General features: G+C 41.0%; 1 pseudogene; it reads right to left on the bottom strand.

Moving 5' to 3' along the window:
* Positions 1-674: 674 nt before the first annotated feature.
* On the bottom strand, positions 675-791 carry LOC121282679 (annotated as a pseudogene).
* Between the last annotated feature and the right edge of the window lie 6,555 nt (positions 792-7,346).

Here is a 7,346-nt window from a genome sequence, read left to right as displayed (position 1 = left end):
TTCTGTGGGAAGGCCCAACGGAATCAAGCATCCTTCAGGCCTTGCCCTGATGAAGTTCCCAGGGGCCTTCGGCCATGATTGAGTCCCCGTCAGCAAAGACCTTCCTGCTGAGAACTGTTGTCCAATCAGAGGTTGGCAGCTCCTCATGCTGCCAGTGCTAGCAGGAGTGGGGGCTGCTGGCAAGCAAAACACCCACCCAGATGTCCAGGGTCATTGTGGGATCCCAGACAAAAGGTGAAGCATGGGGGGATTGGGGGGCACGATGTTGCTAAATGGACCCAAGCAAGACGATGAAGTACGAAGCAAGACTCAGGTCTTTTACTTGATAGTTGGTTTATTCACAGGATGCAGCATTACAGATCACTGTCTCCTAACTACTAACCCAGTGTCCCAGTTGAATCTCTTTATACTTTAAACCAATGGAACAAAAATAAACTTATTAACAAATGAATTCATTCAATTGACAGTCCTTGAAAGGGAAACAATGTCATCGCATCTTTTCTGAGAGGGCAGACAGGGCCTCAGATTAAAATCTCATTTGAAAGATAGCAACTTCAACAGTACTAACACCAGAGTGTTTGATTACAGTGTGTAGCCCTCAGGAGTGGGATCTGAACCCATACCCTTCTGACACAAAGCTGTGATGCTACTAACTGAGCGACAGCTGGATGTAAAGCCTACTGCACCTGGTATTCCCAGGCAGTCTCCCATTCAAACACATCAGGCCTAAACCTGCTTAGCTTCTGAGATCAGACAAGATTGGGAATTTTCAGGCCAGTATGGCCATAAGCTTGACTCTCCTTACATGTGTTCTTAGTCCTTTATCAAACAATTACTATTGCCTGTGTAACTTTAACAATATAACCACGCACTCACTAACAGGGTTGTGGGAGAGGAAAGGAGGGGGTAAAGAGGCAAGTGCATTGGGATGGCTTTTAGTGCTTCCTTGATTCTGGGTCCCTTGATTGGGCACTGAGTGCCTGATTATGAGAGGCCCCCTGTCCCCACCCCCCGGAAGCCGCTGGCAAGCCTGGTTTGCTGGGCAGCCTTCCAAGGGTAAGGGAAAGCCATGCAGCCTCCATTTAATCCCTGCACCATCACTGAATTACAGTGGGCTCTGGAATAATGGGTATCAACTCATTAATGGGCCTAATTGACATCTCATCACCGACAGCTAGGAATTCTGTATTAGCCCCTTTCGCCTTCCGACTTAATTGGGGGAGGTAATATCACTGCTGGGAGATTGATGTGGGGCTTTTCGCGTGATTAAGTGGGACTGGTTGCCATGGCTCCCGTCATGATGGGCTGCATTAAATCCAGCTGCACTTATCATATTCCATCATTTGAAGCTTCCTTCATCCCATCTCTTTGTCTCCTACCTCTCCAACAATTATCAACCAAGCCATGATGTGCTAGATTTAGAGATAGGCACTGAATTATTCTTCAGTTCTTTGTTGGCATCTAGAAAGTGCACATGGAGTGAAAAAGCAAGGCTGTAGTAGCTTGATAACTAATGCATTGCCTCCAGCACTTCACTGCAAACTTCCATTTATGAGCATTCAGTTTGTTTCTAGTACAATTTGTGGATCAAGTTCAAAATGATAAGATCTGCGTCTGGACAGGTTTAGTTATGGAATATTAACCCACATCCTCCACATTGTCCTTCTTTAGTCTGTCAACAGAAATATCAGAATTCTTTTTCAAGGCAGAGCTAAAATTTCCAAGACTATAATGTGAAACTGATATTATATTGCTATAATTTATTAAAGGAGATGTTCCTGCCAGATGCTTCATAAATGTAAATATTTTGCTTTCTTAGGCATACTGAAGGGTTTATTGGTGTACCTTAGTTTGATGTATTGATTCCTTCCTTTCCATTGCAGAATATATGCAGTGAAAAAAACAGATTTAGTCACAAAATATCATCCAGCTTATTTTGATACATAACCAGATACTATTCTCAGAGTCAGATATCCAAGGGCAGAGAACAAAACTATTTGATTCAAAATATTGTGTGCATTTTGTCTGAATACAAGTTCCATTGGCAGAATTTTCAAGTTAAGCAGATGGGTTTGTAAATTTACTCAGCCCTAGTCATTTAAAAAAGATACTCATCCCGTTTTATAACATTGAAAAGTTTGTCTGAAGAAGTCAGATTGAAATATGTAGACCAGAAAAACGGTGGATAGTCAGGATAGCTGCCAAACAATTTTAGTACTTACTTTGCAGCTTAAGCATCTTGTGTCATTTTACTTGTTAATTAAATGCATTGTGTAAATGTGACTTGTCGTAATGCTGCAGTTGTGACCCATTTTTATTTTCTGTCAATTAGAGATAGTTAAGCTAACAACAGTTGTTAAATTGACAGTGTGACTTTGCTACTGTTCACATATGTATTTATTATTTAATAAATCTGTTTTGTCATAATAACCGAATTCACAATCTAGTCCTGCATATTTTCCTACCTTCTGAATTCTCATGTGGGGACATGTGGTATAACAACTAAGCAGAATAATAAAGGTTTTCTCTTCAGTTCCTGGGCTTCAAAGAAGGAGTAATGCCTCAACTATGGGTTTGAACTTAAACACTGACCCTGAGAGAAATATGAAGAACAAAGCCCCCAAAATCTAACAATTTTTTTTTGATTGAAGGATACCAAAGTTACACAGATAGGCTTGGCATCTGGACCCATCTTTTGTTTCTTTACTTGTTCCATCATCACTCCCTTTGGCTATTCCAATCAACATTTTTGTCAGTTAACATCTCCTATCTTCCACTTTCCCTTTTGTTTCTTTTCTATCCTCGCTCATATCACCTCTTCAAAAGCTTTCCCTAGTTCTGATGAAAGGTCACAACTGAGGTGTTAACTCTATTTCTCTCTCCACAGATGCTGCCAGAACTGCTAAGTATTTCCAGCATTTTCTGCTTTACTCCAGATATCCAGAATCAACAGTATTTTGCTTTCGGGTATAGTTGGGTGGAATCCATTCAAATTATTTATGCTCATATCCTCTCAGCTGATGGCAAAGGCTGATTTGTTCACTTTTTTTTTATTCATTCATGGGACATGGGTTTCACTGGCTGGGCCAGCATTTATTGCCCATCCCTAGTTGCCCTTGAGAAGGTGGTGGCGAGCTTCCTTCTTGAATCACTGCAGCCCATGTAGTGTAGGTACATCCACAGTGCTGTTAGGAAGGGAGTTCCAGGACTTTGGCCCAGTGACAGTGAAGGAACAGTGATATATTTCCAAATCAGGAAGGTGAGTGACTTGGAAGGGAACTTCCTGGTGGTGGTGTTCCCATTTATCTGCTGTCCTTGTCCTTCTAGGTTGTAGTGGCCTTGGTGAATTCCTGCGGTGCATCTTGTAGATGATACACACCGCTGCTACTGTGCATTGGTGGTGGGGGGAGCGAATGTTTGTGGATGTGGTGCCAATCAAGTGGACTGCTTTGTCCTGGGCATGTGTCCAGCTCCTTGAATGTTGTGGGAGCTGCATTCATTGAGGCAAGTGGGGTGTATTCCATCACACTCCTGACTTGTGCCTTGTAGATGGTAGACAGGCTTTAGGGAGTCAGGAGGTGAGTTACTTGTCACACGATTCCTAGCGTCTGACCTGCTCTTATAGCAACAGTACATATATGGCCAGTCCAGTTCAGTTTCTGGTCAATGGTAACCCCTAAGATGTTTATAGTGGGGGATTCAGTGATGGTAATGCCATTGAACATCAAGGGGCAATTGTTGGATTCTCTCTTGTTAGAGATGGTCATTGCTTGACACTTGTATGGCGTGAATGTTACCTGCCACTTGCCTGGAAATTGTCCAGGTTTTGCTGCATTTGGACGTGAACTACTTCAGTATCTGAGGTGTCGCAAACGGTGCTGAATACTGCGCAATCATCAGCGAACCTCCCTACTTCTCACCTTATGATGGAAGGAAGGCCATTGATGAAGCAGCTGAAGATGGTTGGGCCTAGGACACTATCCTGAGGAACTACTGCAGTGATGTCCTAGAGTTGAGATGACTGACCTCCAACAAACACAACCATCTTCCTTTGTGCTATGTATGACTCCAACACACGGAGAGTTTTCCCACTGACACCCATTGATTTCAGTTTTACTAGGGTTCCTTGATGCCACACTCTGTCAAATGCTGCCTTGATGTCAAGGGCAGTCACTCTCACCTCACCTTGGGAGTTCAGCTCTTTTGTCCATTTTTGAACCAAGGCTGTAATGAAGTCAAGAGCTGAGTGGCTCTGGCAGAAACTGGGCATCATTGAGCAGGTTATTGCTACGCAAGTGCCATTTGATAGCACTTTCCCAGAGGTAAACTTGAAACAACAGTCATAATCCATTTTTTCCATTTTGTATGTTTTGAGATCCAGGCTTTGAATTTGGGAGTAATAAAACCACCGAGTCTCAAGAGGTTTTTTTATAAAACTAAATTAAACATTTATTAATACAAGAAAGATTGTAAGCACTTGCACATGTCTACAAAATTGCTAGTATAATAATGACAAAAAAACCCTAATTAATCTGACTCTCAGTTACACCCCTGTTAAGGCAACAGTAAAATTCATAGATTTAAAAAAGACCCCAGGCAAGGCACATTTAAACTCACAAATTCAAAATGAGATTCCTTACAGTCACAGTTGCAGGTGTACAGGCTGGTTAGATCTGAAATGCCTCTACCTTGCACACAAATATCCTTTCTGGTTATACCTAGCTTTTCCTTTGAATGTAAATTTTCCATTATTTCCTAGGCTTTTAACATCACATCTTCTAACAATAACATTTTCATCCCACTAATTTTATTAGCAATATTGCTTGGCATCACCCAGTTAGGTGCAAGATTTTACCCATTCTTTTGAATGGTTCATTTCAAAATGCAAATTGCCTCCTTGACACCTATGTTTCTAAACTTCTCCATGTTTATCTAATTATCATTTCAGACCTAATTCTTTCTATACAGCAAAGCACCCAGACTAGCTGGCTTTAATCCAATTAAGGCACACACGCATACACAGGCAGACACAGACACCACTAAACGCTATTTTTTTTAAAATTCCAATAACTTTATAGACATTAATCTCTTCATGACACCTCAACTGATCTAATCAGCTAAAATAAATACATTTATTGGAATCATTAAATAACTTGGAAACTCTAAAAAAGATTTTCAAATCACTATTACTTTATTGCTAGTGATACTTATTTATTTTAAATAATACCAAATCAGATCACCTATTATGCTTCCTCTACAAATAAAGTCTCTTGAAAATAGCAATTCAGTGAACATTAACGATTCCTCGCAATTTTTTATCGCAAAATAAGTTTATTTCTAGCAGCAGGTTAGTGGAAGATTTATGATTGGATAATCAGGGAGCAGGGAGGTTATGCTGGAACTATATAAAACACTGGTTAGGCTACAGCTAGAGTACTACGTGCAGTTCTGGAATCTGCATTATAGGAACGATGTGACTGCACTAGAGAGAGTGCAGAGGAGATTTACCAGGATGTTAAAAACAAAAAACTGCAGATGCTGGAAATCCAAAACAAAAAGAGAATTACCTGGAAAAACTCAGCAGGTCTGGCAGCATTGGCGGAGAAGAAAAGAGTTGAAGTTTCGAGTCCTCATGACCTTTCGACAGAACTCCAGGATGTTGCCTGGGCTAGAGAGTTTTAGTTATGAGAAGAGATTGGATAGACTGGGGTTATTTTCCCTGGAGCAGAGGAGATTAATGGGGGAGGGGGGGGGTCATGATTGGGGTGTATAAAATTATGCGGGGTATAGATAGGGTAGACAGGAAGGAACTTTTCCCCTTGGTGGAGGGATCAATAATCAGGGGGCATAGATTTAAGGTAAGGGGCAGGAGGTTTAGAGGGAATGTGAGGAAGAATTTTTTCACCCAGAGGGTGGTGGGAATCTGGAACTCACTGCCTAAAAGGGTGGTAGAGGCAGAAACCGTCATAACATTTAAGAAGTATTTGGGTGTGCACTTGCAATGCCATGGCACACAAGGCAATGGGCTTAGTGCTGGAAAATGGGAATAGAATAGTTCAGTATTTGTTTGGCCAGTGCAGACTCAATGGGCCGAAGGGCCTTTTTCTGTGCTATAGACTCTATGACTCTGTGACTATGACTCTATGGCACAAATTTGTTTATGGAAAATGGCAAATTTGCTTATTTAATAATTTTTGTCATTACTTCATGGTATTGCTGGTGCTTTGGTCAATTTGCTTTGAAACTGTTGTCTGCTGATAATTGTTTTAGAGGTAGCATTATTGGTTAATGCGCTAATGATGCTTCTAGCCTATTATTTAGATGCATTTTATCTTTCTTTCTGTAAATGAAATCTTTCAATAGAACCAAAGCCTATCCCTGCACCTGAATTACACTGCTAAAGTTTGTTCGAACTATTCATTCACCGGTGACAATTCCTGATCACTGTTCTGGTTTCCTGGGCTCCTGTGTCATTCAAACAGCATTCAAGCTGATCTAATCTCAGGTCCTGCCATTTTCTACATTTCAATTTTTGAACTTTGCATGCACATTGATATGAAATCTTCAAATAGGAACTGCTGAATTTCATGTTCTGATGGTAAACTAAAAGGTTTAGCTTCAGTGGAGACCAACAGTGACGCCCAAATATTGGTTGCGAATGTCAGAATGTAAGATGGAGAAATAGACTAAGGTCAAAACCACGGACTAGTTGCACTAATGCATAATTATAGTGAAATGAGAAAAACCCATTTTCTGTGCACTCAAGAACATAAGGGCTTAAGAAGTAGGAACAGGGGTAGGTCATATGGCCCTTCTAACCTGTTCTGGAATTTAATACGATCACTGCTGATCTTCAGCTTCAACTCCACTTTCCCATCTCCTTGATTCCATAATAGACCAAAAATCTGTCCCAGTCTTAAATGTATTTAATGATGGTGCATCCACAACTCTTTGGGGTAGAAAGCCCAAAGATTCACAACCCTCTGAGTAAAGAATTTCTCCTTATTTCCGTTCTAAATGGTCAGCCCCTTATACTGAGACTGTGGATGCATGTTCTAGTTTGTCCAATCTCTCAGTGTCTATCCTGTCCAAGCCCCTTCGGAATCTTGTATGTTTCAATGAGAGCACCTCTCATTCTTCTAAACTCCAGAGAATATAAACTCAGTTTACTCAGCCTCTCATCCCAGGGACCAATACAATGAATATTTGCTGTACCATCTCCAATGCAATTTTAACTTTCCTTAAATATGGAGACTAAAACTGCATACAGTATTTCAGGTATGGTCTCAACAAAGCCCTACACAATTGTAGCAAGGCTTCCTTATTCTTGTATAGTGTGGCTTCTG

The sequence above is a fragment of the Carcharodon carcharias genome, chromosome 9 (assembly GCF_017639515.1).
Source record: "Carcharodon carcharias isolate sCarCar2 chromosome 9, sCarCar2.pri, whole genome shotgun sequence".
In the NCBI taxonomy this organism is placed as follows: domain Eukaryota; kingdom Metazoa; phylum Chordata; class Chondrichthyes; order Lamniformes; family Lamnidae; genus Carcharodon; species Carcharodon carcharias.
The sequence above is the reverse complement of the archived record's forward strand: the minus strand, read 5'-3'. Positions and strand labels throughout refer to the sequence as shown.